Below are 15,092 nucleotides of genomic sequence, written 5' to 3'. Positions count from 1 at the left end.
GCAAAAATGAGGCATCGGCCTGGTAGCATAGGTCTTCATACACACCCGGCAACAAATACACATTTGGACACATATGTATACCTTTGTAGCGCAGCATTTGCATCATTTTGTGACGCAGAGAGGGGGCTACTTAGCAAAATACAAATAGATGTTGCATTTTACTGCTGTTATTGGGTGTACATGTGTAGCAAAAATGGGGATTTATGTGTATGCCCATGGGCCTAGGTTTCCCTAGTATAACACGCAGTCAGCTACTTATTTTGCAGATTGGCTACCAATCATCACATGTTCACGCACACATTCCTATTATTCCCATGTAATTGATTATTACTCACCAACATAGCCACCAATCCGGAGTCCCAGGTGGTCCAGCAGGTCCTGTTCCCTGCTGATCAGATCTGCCCAGCGGTGCTTGAGTTGATGGATATTCCTCAGACTCCCGTAGACCCGGACCAGGTGATGGCGCACCTTCTCCCAACGGATTTTCCTCGCCTCCGTGTGATACCCCTGTATCACACGGCCCCCAGCCTCCAGCATCAGTGGGAGGAAATGGCTTACGAGCCATATGAAGCCCCCCAATTCGTCCTCACCCATCCTGGACAGGCGAGGCCTACCTGACATGATGCGAGGTGTAAAAAAAGTACCAAAGAAAAATGAAAGAAAAAGTGGGAAATGGGGAAAGGTAGAGGTGTGAAAGAAAAAGAAGAAGGAGAAAAATAGCCCAACTAACCCCCCAAACTATGCTACCCACAACAGACTCCCACGGACAATACAAACTCTCACAGGTATAGACAAAACAACACTAAACAGACTGAGACAATGTTTGACAACAATAAAAGATTGACACAAAGACAAAATACAAGGCACACAGGACACTAAAGCAGTAAAACACAGGACAACACCTTTCACACAACCACACAGTCTAGATAACTCTGAGACTGCAAAGTGAAAGTTAAAGTCAACTCCCAGTACAGATTTGGTAAGCAGGATATCCTATTACATCACTTCCTGCATAAAATGGCCACCGTTTTTATTTTTGCGTAATGAGTCATATTTTCACGCATACACAGATGTGCGTCATATTTTTTTGACGCATTACAGTGCACATGATGCGGAGTGAAAAAAAATGGTATGAATATTAATAATTAATACTGTACATGAAATGAGGAATATATTGTGCATATAGCGTCATTTTGACCACGCATACATCATGGGCGTCGTTTTTTTTACACGTACAGTGGTGCACATGATGGGGAGTCAAAAAATATGATATGAATATTAATAATTAATAATGTACATGAGATGACCAACATATTGTCCATGTAGCGTCATTTTGACCACGCATACATCATGGGCGTCATTTTTTTTACACGTACAGTGGTGCACATGATGCGGAGTGAAAAAAAATGGTATGAATATTAATAATTAATACTGTACATGAAATGAGGAATATATTGTGCATATAGCGTCATTTTGACCACGCATACATCATGGGCGTCGTTTTTTTTACACGTACAGTAGTGCACATGATGCGGAGTGAAAAAAAATGGTATGAATATTAATAATTAATACTGTACATGAAATGAGCAATATATTGTGCATATAGCGTCATTTTGACCACGCATACATCATGGGCGTCGTTTTTTTTACACGTACAGTGGTGCACATGATGCAGAGTGAAAAAAAATTGTATGAATATTAATAATTAATACTGTACATGAAATGAGCAATATATTGTGCATATAGCGTCATTTTGACCACGCATACATCATGTGCGTGGTTTTTATTACACGTACAGTAGTGCACATGATGCAGAGTCAAAAATATTGTGGATGTAAATAATAATTTGAAGGTGAAATATCAAGACACTTTTGGATACATTTGTATCTGACTCTGCATTGTGTGCACTCATGTACATGAACAAATTATGACGGCCATGCTGTATGCGTAGAATATGGAGAAAATTTATCCAAATGTCTTCATGTGTTTAGCTTTGGAAAGGTGATTTGTCATGGTAAAACGGTGCGATGTGAGACACATTTGTGTTTGTATATGACAAATGTCCCTACTTTTATGTATAGACGGCCTTCACACTGTGATGTTTGGGATACGTTAACTAATGTATTGACCATATTTGACAACATATTTGGTGTAATTGCTGATGGCTATTTTGAAATGAGGTTTTTGATACCATTATGTATTCCGTCTCCAAAATGTCCCCACCTTTATGATGGGGATGCTTTTATCTGTAGTCCTAACAGGGAGTGGGAGAGTCACTTTCAGTTTTTAGGGGGCTGACCATGTCCCATTATGATTTTGTGTTTCATATTTGTGTAGGACTTGTGACATGGAGGCCACATATGTGCCTTATGCATGTGTTTAGTTCACAAGTACATGATTCCTGTATGTTTTGGGGGTGGTAGAGGTGGAGTTAGGCCCCCAGCACCCTAGGATTTGACCATCCAGAATAGCTACTGTATCCATGGAGTATTTTTATCATATCCTGGCAAACCTGCAGCAGCGGGCGAATGTAAGGCCATATGGTATGAATGACTGTTGACCATTCATTCATCTCATTAGCCCATTTGACGTTTGCAGTATTGATGATTTGGAGCTAAGTTGCATACCATTGTCATATGACTAAGGGGGTCATTCTGACCGCGGCGGGCGGCGGTCGCCGCCCGCCAAGTGGTTCCCGCCGAAAGACCGCAGCGGTCATTCTGGCTTTCCCACTGGGCTGGCGGGCAACCGCCAAAAGTCCGCCCGCCAGCCCAGCGGGAAACACCCTTCCCACGAGGACGCCGGCTCAGAATGGAGCCGGCGGAGTGGGAAGGTGCGACGGGTGCAGTTGCACCCGTCGCAAATTTATGTGTCTGCAAAGCAGACACTGAAATTCTTTGTGGGTCCCTCTTACGGGGGCCCCTGCAGTGCCCATGCCATTGGCATGGGCACTGCAGGGGCCACCAGGGTCCCCGCGGCACCCCCTACCGCCATCCTGTTCCTGGCGGAAGACCCGCCAGGAACAGGATGGCGGTAGGGGGTGTCAGAATCCCCATGGCGGCGGAGCGCGCTCCGCCGCCATGGCGGATTCTCAAGGGCAGCGGGAAGTCCGTTTCTGGCCGCGGCTAAACCGCCGCGGTCAGGATGCCCATCGGTGCACCGCCAGCCTGTTCACTCTATCTTCACACTTGCGCACTTGTTCTGTATGCACCCTCTATGCTGCTGATAGACCAACCCAGGCTGCCCATCACAAGTGAAGGCAATGTGCACATGCGTCTCCGTAACATGCAGCTTACCACCATGGGCTCCCTGTATCTGGAGGCCCATTTTGTGACCCCTGAGATTGTGCTCCGTAAACCCTACAATACTGCATTACATTGTTTCACCTATTTCCGAATCCTGACGGCTATCCGCGCACAACGTGGAGACTTTCCCTCCGCTCCCTCTGTGTTTCTGGCTTTAGAGATGCTATACTCCACTTTAGCGCCTAGGTGACCTGTCACTCGGCTGTATGCAACTATGCAGAACATGGCCCCATCTGCTAAACTGCACGCCAGGGCACAGTGGGATTATGACCTAGATATGCCCTTATCTGACAATGTCTGGAAATACTGCTGTGCGCATATGCGTGCCCTCTCCCCCAATTACCGGCTGCTCTTGATTCACTTCAAGTTTATAAATCGAATGTACTACATGCCCCAACGTCTCCTCCGCATGAGATTGCACTTAGATTCAACATGCGCTAGATGCACGGCTGACGACGCAGACTTTCTACACTTAGCTCGGGGTTGCAATGCGGTACATGCATTTTGGCAGGAGGTGTTTAACGTGATCGAAATGTTATCTGGGCTTGCGCGCCTACAAACCCATTAATTGCACACCTAGGGTATGTTAAGGATATACAGACTGGTTGTAGGAAGCAAGTTGGCCTGCTACTCATTTTAGCAAAACTCACAATTGTGATGTACTGGGGGTGTGAACACTACCCCCGCAGGGTGACTGGCTGAAAGACCCAGCATATTGTCAAAAACAACTGAATGTATACTGGGAACTCATGCCAGCAAACTCAAAACCTATAGACATATGGGCCCCCTTGCAGGTATTTCTCAAAGCTGAGGCAATGCCACCTGTGACATAGAAGGTGCTGTGTTTTGGTACTATGTTGGAATCCGGTATGCTGTTGGATCGCCCATCTCTGGGAGATACCCATATGTTATACTGATGAGTGCCTTCAACTCAATCAATCAATCAATCAAACAAATTTCCTAAGCGCTCTACTCACCAGGTAGGGTCTCAAGGCGCTGGGGGGAGGAGGGGGTTACTGCTTGAAAAGACATGTTTTGAGGTGCTTTCTGAAGATAAGGAGATACTGGGTCTTGCATAGGTTGGTGGGGAGGGAGTTCCAGGTTTTGGCAGCGAGGTGGGAGAAGGATCTGCCGCCGGAGGTGGTGCGGTGGATGCGGGGGACTGTAGCGAGGGCAAGGTTGGCAGAGCGGAGCTGTCGAGTTGGTTTGTGGAAGTTGAGTCGTTCTTTGAGGGAGGCCGGTCCGGTGTCCTGGAGGGCTTTGTGAGCGTGGACAGGATTTTGAAAATGATCCTTTTATTGATGGGCAGCCAGTGTAGGGGTCTGAGGTGGGCGGAGATGTGTTTGTGGCGAGGGAGGCTGAGGATGAGGCGTGCAGGTGCGTTCTGGAATCGCTGGAGTTTTCTCTGAAGCTTGGCTGTGGTCCCTGCGTAGATGGCATTGCTGTTGTCCAGTCTGCTGCTTATGAGGGCATGGGTGACTGTTCTTCGTGTTTCTAAAGGAATCCATTTGAAAGTCTTGCGTAGCATGCGAAAGGTGTTGAAGCAGGAGGATGATTTGGCGTTGATTTGCCGAGTCATGGAGAGGGATGAGTCCATTATGATGCCAAGATTGAGTGCGTGGGTGGTGGGTGTTGGGGGTGGTCCAAGGGTGGTGGGCTACCAAGAGTCGTTCCATGCTGTCTTGTTGGGACCAAAGTTGATAATCTCTGTTTTTTCTGAGTTCAATTTGAGGTGGTTTGCTGTCATCCAGTTAGCGATGGTGAGGAGTCTGGCGTGTAGGTTGTTCTTGGCGGTAGCTGGGTTCCTCGTGATGGAGATGATGAGCTGTTTGTCGTCAGCGTATGAAATAATGGTGAGGCCGTGGGGGCGGATGATGTTGGCGAGAGGAACCATGTAGATATTGAAAAGGGTGGGACTGAGGGGGACCCCACAGATGGTCTTGGTGAGTTCTTTCAGAGAGGAAGGAGGTGAGCCAGTCCAGGGCCTTGTGGCGAATTCCGGCGTCGAAGAGGCGTGTGCAGAGGGTTTGGTGGCATACGGTGTCAAAAGATGCGGAGAGGTCTAGGAGGATGAGGGCGACGGTTTTGCCCTTGTCCAATCTGGTCCTGATGTCATCTGTACAGGCGATGAGAGCGGTCTCGGTGCTGTGGTTTTTGCGGAATGGAGACTGGTTGAGGTCGAGTATGTTGTTGTCTTCTAGGAAGCGAGACAGTTGTATGTTTACTATCTTCTCCATGGCCTTTGTGGGGAAGGGGAGAAGAGAGATGGGTCAGTAGTTTGTGAGGTCTTCAGTGTCCACTTTGGGTTTTTTGAGAAGAGCGTTGACTTTGGCATCTTTCCAAATATCTGGGAAGGTTGCAGTCTCAAAGGATCTATTGATGACGGCCCAGAGCTGGGGATCGATGATTTGGCTGGCCTTGTTGAAGATGTGGTGGGGGCAAGTGTAGGAAAGCACCATCTTGCCTGGCATGTTACCCCCATTTTTACTTGTGTGTCAGTTTGTTTTGCCTGTCTCACTGGGATCCAACTAGCCAGGACACCAGTGCTCATAGTTTGTAGCCTGAATGTGTTCCCTGTGTGGTGCCTAACTGTGTAACTGAGGCTCTGCTAACCAGAGCCTCAGTGTTTATGCTCTCTCTGTCTTTAAAATTGTCACTGCAGGCTAGTGACCATTTTTACCAATTCTGATTGGCACACTGGAACACCCTTATAATTCCCTAGTATATGGTACCTAGGTACCCAGGGTATTGAGGTTCCAGGAGATCCCTATGGGCTGCACCATTTCTTTTGCCACCCATGGGGAGCTCAGACCATTCTTACACAGGACTGCCACTGCCCACGTTATTGCAAAGCCATTTTACACTGCACTTAAGTAACTTATAAGTCACCTATATGTCTAACCCTCACCTAGTGGAGGTAAAGTGTGAGGGCACCCTGGCACTAGCCAATGTGCCCCCACATAGTTCAGGGCAATTTCCCCGGACTTTGTGAGTGCGGGGACACCATTACACGTGTGCACTACATATAGGTCAACACCTATATGCAGCTTCACAATGGTATCTCTGAATATGGCCATGTAACATGTCTAAGATCATGTAATTGTCCCCCCCATGCCAAATATGGTATTGGGGTGCCAATCCCATGCATCCCCAGGGTTCCAGCATGGACCCCGGGTACTGCCAAACTAGCTCTCTGGGGTTTTCACTGCAGCCACCGCTGCTGCCAACCCACAGACAGGCTTCTGCCCTCCTGGGGTCTGGGCAGCCCAGTCCCAGGAAGGCAGAACAAAGAATTTCCTCTGAGAGAGGTTGTTACACAATCTCCCTTTGGAAATAGGTGTTAAGGGCCTGAGAGGAGTAGCCTCTCTTGGCCTCTGGGAATGCTTTGAAGGGCAAAGATGGTGCCCTCCTTGCATAAATACATCTACACCGGTTCAGGGATCCCCCAGCCCCTGCTCTGGTGCGAAACTGGTCAAAGGAAAGGGGAGTGACAACTGACCTGTCCATCACCACCCCAGGGGTGGTGTCCTGAGCTCCTCCAGTGTGTCCCAGACCTCTGCCATCCTGAATGCAGAGGTGAGAGGGCACAATGGAGGCCTCTGAGTGGCCAGTGCCAGCAGGTGACGTCAGAGACCACTCCTGATAGGTGCTTACCTGACTAGGTGGCCAATCCTCCTCTGAGGGCTATTTAGGGTCTCGCCTATGGGTTTCTCTTCAGATAACGAATGCAAGAGCTCACCAGAGTTCCTCTGCATCTCCCTCTTTGACTTCTGCCAAGGATCGACCGCTGACTGCTCCAGGACACCTGCAAAACCGCAACAAAGTAGCAAGAAGACTACCAGCAACATTGTAGCGCCACATCCTGCCGGCTTTCTCAACTGTTTCCTGGTGGTGCATGCTCTGAGGGCTGTCTGCCTTCACCCTGCACTGGAAGCCAAGAAGAAATCTCCCATGGGTTGACAGAATCTTCCCCCTGCTACCGCAGGCACCACACTTCTGCTTCACCGGTCCTTTGGGCCCCCTCTCATCTTGATGAGCGTGGTCCCTGGAACACAGGAGCTGAATCCAAGTGACTCTGACAGTCCAGTGGTTCATCTGTCCACATTTGGTGCAGGTAAGTCCTTGCCTCCCCATGCCAGACAGTAATCCTGTGTACTGCGTGAACTGCAGCTGCTAGGGCTTCTGTGCTTTTTACAGGGAATCCTTTGTGCACAGCACAGCCCAGGTCCCCAGCACTCTGTCCTGCATTGCTCAACTCGCTGAGTTGACCACCGACTTCGTGGGACTCTCTTTTGTAGTGTTGAGATGACTGCCATGCTCCGTTTTCTTGAACCCCTGTTCAAGTCCTTCTGGGGGTGCTGCCTGCTTTTACATGGGCTCTCTGTGCTGCTGAGTGTCCCCTCTGTCTCCTCCTCCAAGGGGCAACCTCCTTGTCCTTCCTGGGCCCGGGCAGCACCCATTTTCTTCAGTTGTGACCTTTGCAGATAGCAAGGCTTGTTTGCAGTCTTTCTGTGTGAAAACAACTCTGCATCCTTCAGCACACCGTGGGAAATCTTCTGTGCAAAGGAGAAGTTCCTGGCATCTTCTGTTGTTGCAGAATGTTCAGCTTCTTCCACCCCGAGGCAGCCAATTTGCACCTTCATCCGGGGTTTAGTGGGCTCCTGCCATCCCTGGACACTTTCAAGACTCTTGGACTTGGTCCCCTTCCTTTACAGGTCCTCGGGTCCAGGAATCCATCTTCAGTGCTTTGCAGAATCTCCTATCACGACTTTAGTGTGTTTCTGATAACTTTACTCCTACTTTTCAGGGTCTTGGAGTGGGGTATCGTGGACACCCTTAGTGTTTTCTTACACTCCCAGCGACCCTCTACACACTACACTAGACCTGGGGTCCCTAAGTGGTTAGCATTCCACTTTCTTAGTATATGGTTTGTGTTGCCCCTAGGCCTCTTGCATATTGTATTCTACAGTGTTTGCACTACCTTTCTAACTGTTTAATTACCTGATTTTGGTTTGTGTGTATATTTTGTGCATTTTACTTACCTCCTAAGGGAGTATATCCTCTGACATATTTTTGGCCCATTGTTCCTAAAATAAAGTACCTTTATTTTTAGTAACTCTGAGAATTGTGATGCTTATGATATAGTGCTATATGATATAAGTGGTATAGTAGGAGCTTTGCATGTCTCCTAGTTCAGCCTAAGCTGCTCTGCTATAGCTACTTCTATCAGCCTAAGCTGCTAGAACACTACTAATCTACTAATAAGGTATAACTGGACCTGGCACAAGGTTTAAGTACCATCAGGTACCCACTATAAGCCAGGCCAGCCTCCTACAATGACCCACTAAAATGACAACTGATTTGAGAGACATGATTGGTTTACCACCTACATACAGCCATTTCAAAGGTAATAATTGTAGTGCCTGCCCACTATAAGCCAGGCCAGCCTCCTACAGTAAGGGTCTGTTGTGGATGGAGCTCATGGTTTTGCTGATTTCTTCATCGTTGGTGGGGGGTCTAAGTGTTCAGTAGGTTGGTGTGGCAGGGTGTTTTGGTGTTGGTTGTGTCGGTGGTGGTGATGGTGGGTGCTGACGATGTGAGACTGTCTTATATGTATGTGATCTTGGGGTGGAAGTAGTTGGAGAGGGAGTTGCAGAGGTCTTGGGAGTGTGGATGGTCGATGGTGCAGGATTTGGGTTTGGTGAGTTCTTTGATGATGGCAAAAAGTTCCTTGCTGTTGTGTGTGTTGTTGTCTATGCGTTCTTTATAGAATGACCGTTTGGTGGTCCGGATGAGTTGGTGGTGTTTGCACATGGCTGATTTGAGGGCGGAGAAGTTGCTCATTGAGGGTTCTTGGCGGCAGGCTTTCTCAGTTTTTCGGCATTCTCGTTTGAAAGACTGAAGTTCTGTGGTGAACCAGGGGGCGGTCTTAATGGAGTGGGTGTTGTTGTTTATTTTGAAAGGGGCGAGGAGGTCTGCGCAAGTTTCTAGCCATCGTGTGAGGTTGAGGGCGACGGCATTGGGGTCATCGGTGCTTGGAGGTGGAGCTTGTGCGAGGTTGGAGATCAGGTGTTGTTTGGAGATCTTTTTCCACATGCGGTAGGGGGTAGGATGTTGCTGGTGGTGGGTTTCAGGAAGGAGAAATGGACGCAGTGGTGGTCAGTCCAGTGATTTTCGGTGGTGTGAGTGAAGGCGATGTGGCTGCTGGAGGTAAAGATGGCGTCTAGCGTGTGTTCGGCTGAGTGGGTGGGTGAGATGACCATTTGCTTGAGGCCGAGGATTGCGAGGTTGTCTAGCAGGGCCATGGAGTTGCAGTCGTGGGTGCTTTCCAGGTGAAAGTTAAGGTCACCAAGGAGTATGTAGTCTGTGGAGGTGAGGGCTTGGGAGCTGATAGTGTCGGCATGGTTTCACAGAATGGGGAGCGGGGTCCTGGTGGTCTGTAGATGAAGGTTCCTCTTAGGGTGGTGTTGGCGTTGATGTGTACCTGAAAGTGTAGGTGTTCTGCGTTGTCTAGGGTGTTGTTGGTGTTGCTAGAAATCTTGATGGAGTTTCTGTGTATTATGGCGATTCCTACTCCTGGTTTGTTGGTACGGTCTCTACGGGTGATTTTGTAACCTTCTGGGATGGCTATGGCGATGTTGGATTCTGATGAGGAGTTCATCCATGTTTCAGTGAGGAAGGCGATGTCGGGAGAGTTTGTGGTGAGTAGGCCCCAAAGCTCGATTGCGTGCTTGTGGATGGAGCGGGTGTTAAGGAGGATGCAGTTGAGGTGATTGGGGGTTTGGTGTTGCTGTGGTGCATGTTGGTGTTGTTGGTGTTGGTGTGGGTGCAAGAGAAGTGACATGAGTGGCATGTGAAAGGTCCGTGTGTGTGTTTAGGGTTGGCCTGGGCACAGGCGTGGAGCCGGCAGGAGTTGAGAGCAAGGAGCTCTGTGGAGGAGTAGTGGCGCTTGGGGGGGGCTGGAGGAGCATGGACCAGGGGGACGGCACTGGGCGCAGTCCAGGCGAGGACAGGCGCAGACGTGCTTGCCTCTGGCTGGTATAGTGGTTACAGGTTCCCCCACCCCCCCTTCCCTCCCGGTTTCCTACCTTAGGCCTCCATTGTGAAAGCATTGAATTGCAACGTATAACTTTGACAAATTATTGCACATGTTGAGATGCATTACTCTGACTGCCTTTAGGGGTTGGAAGATACTGACTAAAAGACTAGTAACTGTCAGAATGGGACTGCCATGTCATTCTTGTTGATTGTTGCTATTTGTATGTGAAACTCAATAAAAGCAATATAAAAAAATAAAATGTTCCAACACCAACCTAAATAAAACAGGGAAAGTGTTGGACTTTGGATGGTTAGATTTACTATTCCCACTCCAATCTAAGCCTCAGTAGGGAAAGTGTTGGACTTTGGAGGGGTTACATTTACTATTCCAACTCCTGAAGATTTTTTTAAAACATTTAAATATAAAACAAAATAAAAATATGTAGACATATTTAAAGTAAAAGTATATATTCATTACAGATAACAACATTTAAATGTAAAAATATAGATTTCATATTACAAAAAAAAAATTACGTAAATAATAAATATAACAAATTAGAAATACGTAAAATCAATACACATCCCTCCCTAATACTTAAAAAACAACAAACAATTAAAATACATCAAACATAAATGTAAAATATGAAACATTATTAATATTAAATTCATTTTTCAATAAAACAATTAAAATTAAAACAGATAAACTATATTTCAAAACGTTATAATTAAATAAAGTGGTCACAACTAGTTAACAATTTGAAAACAGCAAATAATTAAAATGACAATCAATTAAACAATTTATGTAATGGAGCAATAATTTAAATATCATTAAAACATTAAAAATAAAAAATAAACTATAATTTGTATGTTAAATATCTTCCCACCACAATCCTCTACAAACCCAGAAGCTCACTACTAGAGTAAAATGTTATAACTACATTAAAAGAAATTGTAAATTCCAAACAAAAAATTACATTACAAACCATACTAAAAAAGTAAGTACAACAAACTAATATTATCATACTACTATGTTATAATAATAAAATAACTAAAGTTAATAAAAAATGGTATTCATACACCTATATTAAAGAAAACTTTGTCTATGATGTTCAAAAAAGATATTATATACCTGGAAAAACATATTCCTACTGTCTTTTCAGCCCCACAATATTTTTGACTCAATAATATTTTTGATATAATATTTTTTATAGTTTAATGGAGTACCATGAAATGTACTGATCCGAACAGTGAAAAATGAATTAGTTGAAGCTGTGTACCAAATGTATTGAATCACAACAAGTTGTATTTGAAGCACAAACTCAAAGAAGTGTAATTTGAAAAAAGGTAGGTTATGAAGGTTTTGAATGCCTTTGTCAGTGGGTCAATTTAGAATACACAAAATACCTTATAAAAGGACATTGAAAAGCCATCAGGGCCAGGGTCTTTGTTGTTTGTAAATTTGCTTATTGCAACAATCACTTCTTCTGGTGTAAAAGGAACTTTCAGTTCTGTTAGTATTAGAGGGCCAATATGCCGAAACATTAAATTGTTTAGGTATTCCTCTTATAATCATATAGTAGAATAGAACTTAATTAATTCATGGAGAATATCAAATGTTTAAGTTTACACTGCACCATTTGTGGCTTTTAGTTCTTTTATGTAGTTTCTGGTTTGTTTGAGTCTATTTTACATGCCAAGATCCCATTCCCTTCTCCGCTTCTCGAACTCCACTTTCCTAATATTTCTCATTAATATATACCAGTCTTGCCTATTTCTGTAAAGGCTTTTATGACCCCAAAATTTTGTGTTGATTTTCAAAATATTGTAGTTTACTTTCAAGGACAACTTCTTTCCCATTTGCCACCTTTGTTAGCTCTGTGTGATATAATTTCCCCCCTTAGCATGGCCTTTGCCGCACCCCACACAACATCCCACATGACTTCTCCATTGCCTCCATCTTCAAAGTAAATCCTAGGGACATTTTTATGGAGTCTTTACATCTGGATCATAAAAGGCTGTCTTGCTGTTATAACACATGAGGTGTTCTATATATATTAAGATCTAGCATGAGTGCACTTGAGGTATGATATTACAATAGCTGGAGCCTATATTATACATAATACTGAAGGTATTAATGGTCTTGAAACCAAGAAATAGTCTATTCTGGTATGCATGCAATGCACGCTTGTTAAAAATGTGCTGTCCTTTTCCCCTAACAACCTATCATTTTCTGGAAGTAATATACAATTGAAATCAACCCAACTATTAGCTCTCCTTTCGTGAAGTCTGCCACAAGAAGGAAGAGTTTAGACTAAAAGTATTCTTTATTTTCGTTCAGACCATACATTGGTGTAGGAGGCTGGCCTGGCTTGTAATGGGTACCAGAGGTACTTACACCTTGTGCCAGGTCCAGTTATCCCTTATTAGTGTAGAAGAGGTGTTTCTAGCAGCTTAGGCTGATAGAAGGTAGCTATAGCAGAGCAGCTTAGGCTGAACTAGGAGGCATGCAAAGCTCCTACTATACCACTGGTGTCATATGCACAATATCATAAGAAAACACAATACACAGATATACTAAAAATAAAGGTACTTTATTTTTATGACAATATGCCAAAAGTATCTCAGTGAGTATCCTCAGTATGAGGATGCCAAATATACACAAGATATATGTACACAATACAAAAATTATGCAGTAATAGCAAAAGGAAGTAATGCAAGCAATGTAAAATTACAGTAGATTGCAATAGGAGCACATAGGTATAGGGGCAACACAAACCATATACTCCAAAAGTGGAATGCGAACCACGAATGGACACCAAACCTATGTGAGCTTGTAGAGGGTCACTGGGGCTGTAAGAAAACAGTGAGGGTTAGAAAAATAGCCCACCCCAAGACCCTGAAAAGTAGGTGTAAAGTGCACCTATAACCCCCAGAGAGCACAGAAGTCGTGATAGGGGGTTTCTGCAAGGAAGACCAACACCAGCAAAGCAACCAAAGTGGATTTCCGGACCTGAGTACCTGTGGAACAAGGGGACCAAGTCCAAGAGTAGCGACAATGTCAAGATTGGGCAGATGCCCAGGAAATGCCAGCTGAGGGTGCAAAGAAGCTGCCACTGGATGGTAGAAGCTGTGGATTCTGCAAGAACTAAGAGGGCTAGAAACTTCCCCTTTGGAGGATGGATGTCAAACGTTGTGAAGAAGCTTGCAGAGGTGTTCCCATGCAGAAAGACCGCAAACAAGCCTTGCTAGCTGGAAGGGTCGCAGTTAGGGTTTTTGGATGCTGCTGTAGCCCAGGAGGGACCAGGATATCGCCACTTGGATGAGGAGACAGAAGGGGCACCCAGCAAGTTAGAGAGACCTGACAGATGAAGACAGCACCCGCAGAAGTACCGGAACAGGCACTTGGAAGAGGAGTGAACCGGAGTCCACCCGAAGACACAAAAGGGAGTCCCACGACGCCGGAGGACAACTCAGGAAGCTGTGCACTGCAGGTTAGTGTGTCGGGGACCCAGGCTTGCCTGTGCATGAAGGAAATCCTGGAAGAGTGCACAGGAGCCGGAGCAGCTGCAAATCACCTGGAATCCAGCAATGCAGTCTAGCATGGGGAGGCAAGGACTTACCTCCACCAAACTTGGACAGAAGAGTCACTGGACTGTGGGAGTCACTTGGACAGAGTTGCTGAGTTCCAGGGACCACGGTCGTTGTGCTGAGAGGGGACCCAGAGGACCGGTGTTGCAGTCATTTGTTGCCTGCGGTTGCAGGGGGAAGATTCTGTCGTCCCACGGGAGATTTCTTCAGAGCTCCTGGTGCAGAAAGGAGGCAGGCTACCCCCAGAGCATGCACCACCAGGAAACAGTCGAGAAGGCCGTCAGGAGAAGCGATACAAGGTTGCAGTAGTCGTCTTTGCTACTTTGTTGCGGTTTTGCAGGCGTCCTGAGCAGTCAGCAGTCGATCCTTTGGCAGAAGGTGAAGAGAGAGTTGAAGAGGAACTCTGGTGAGCTCTTGCATTCGGTATCTGAAGAATTCCCCAAAGCAGAGACCCTAAATAGCCAGAAAAGGAGGTTTGGCTACCTAGGAAGGAGGATAGGGTAGTAACACAGGTAAGAGCCTATCAGAAGGAGTCTCTTATGTCACCTGATGCCACTGGCCACTCAGAGCAGTCCAGTGTGCCAACAACACCTCTGTTTCCAAGATGGCAGAGGTCTGGAGTACACTGGAGGAGCTCTGGGCACCTCCCCTGGGAGGTGCAGGTCAGGGGAGTGGTCACTCCCCTTTCCTTTGTCCTGTTTCACGCCAGAGCATGGCTGGGGGATCCCTGAACCGGTGTAGACTGGCTTATGCAGAGATGGGCACCCTTTGTGCCCATCAAAGCATTTCCAGAGGCTGGGGGAGGCTACTCCTCCCCAGCCCTGACACCTTTTTCCAAAGGGAGAGGGTGTAACACCCTCTCTCTGAGGAAGTCCTTTGTTCTGCCTTCCTGGGCCAGGCCTGGCTGGACCCCAGGAGGGCAGAAACCTGTCTGAGGGGTTGGCAGCAGCAGAAGTTGCAGTGAAACCCCGGGAAAGGTAGTTTGGCAGTACCCGGGTCTGTGCTAGAGACTCGTGGGATCATGGAATTGTCTCCCCAATGCCAGAATGGCATTGGGGTGACAATTCCATGATCTTAGACATGTTACATGGCCATGTTCGGAGTTACCATTGTGACGCTATACATAGGTAGTGACATATGTATAGTGCACGCGTGAAATGG

Source organism: Pleurodeles waltl, chromosome 3_1 (genome assembly GCF_031143425.1).
Source record: "Pleurodeles waltl isolate 20211129_DDA chromosome 3_1, aPleWal1.hap1.20221129, whole genome shotgun sequence".
Lineage (NCBI taxonomy): Eukaryota > Metazoa > Chordata > Amphibia > Caudata > Salamandridae > Pleurodeles > Pleurodeles waltl.
The sequence above is the reverse complement of the archived record's forward strand: the minus strand, read 5'-3'. Positions refer to the sequence as shown.